This window comes from Cavia porcellus, unplaced genomic scaffold, assembly GCF_034190915.1.
Source record: "Cavia porcellus strain 051 isolate PalLab524CR breed Dunkin Hartley unplaced genomic scaffold, mCavPor4.1 scaffold_19, whole genome shotgun sequence".
NCBI classification, from domain to species: domain Eukaryota; kingdom Metazoa; phylum Chordata; class Mammalia; order Rodentia; family Caviidae; genus Cavia; species Cavia porcellus.
Window position 1 is genome coordinate 37119526 of NW_026947502.1, and position 1062 is coordinate 37120587.

Below are 1062 nucleotides of genomic sequence, written 5' to 3' on the forward strand. Positions count from 1 at the left end.
CCCAGAAAGCACTGAACTGTAAGACCTAAGTGATAGACAGTCATTGTAATCATCCCCCAAATTAGCACGGTGCTCCTGGTAGTCAAGGAGAAAAGGATGACTTATAAGTTTGAAAACTCTCATCTAATAAAAGGAAACACATTTGCTCATTAATAGAAACAAAAAGTCCCCTAGGTCCAGCTTGCAGATGACCCCTCGCCATCTTGGGTTTTCCTAATCTGATTAAAACATAATTGAGAATCTTTATTCTAAGTGCTGGAAACTGATTACCACCATACACTGGGCAGTCAGAAGACTGTTGCCCTCTTTCTGAATTTTATATGCACCGCTATGGAGAGAATATGTGATGTAATGTGTGACATTGTGGATCTGAAATGAAGAATGAATTATTGAACTTGAACCTACAAAAAAAACTTTAAAAGTTAAATTCCTTACAGTATTGATTTCAATATTACAGCCTCAACATTTTGTGGAAGGAGGGTTCCAGTATATTAAGTATGGCACAGGTAAAGTTCATCCTCTGAAATCCCACCTTTTCTCCTTCCCACAGTTGATAATAGTTATTTTTAAGGTGTTCTGAGTGCAATCTTTAAAACTTGTGGTGAAATGTGCATAACATAAAAATTATCATTGTAGCCACTTTAGACTTCCTCAAAGAGAAAACTGACAGCATTATTTTTCTTACAACATTGTATTTTTTACCTCTTAAAAAAGGTACATACAGAAAATAACATTTACTGTAAAGTAATGCATGAAGGGTTTTCAGAGATCACAGACAATGAACAAGGAGCTTTGGGTGAGCAAGCCTTCCTAATATCCTTAATAGAATACATTCTTTCTCCCTGCCTTATTGTGAATATAAGGGAAGAAGCAGGAGATTTAGAATTGTGAGTTTATTGCATGTTAATTGCCTAAGATTTCAACTTTGCTGTCCTTCCTTGCCTGTATAATGGATGGTGGTAATGCTAATGTCAGCTGTTACGTAAATTAAACAAGGTAAAGCATGTGGACAGGGATCTTAACATTGCATGCACAAATTGATTGTTGATGATGTGAAATTCT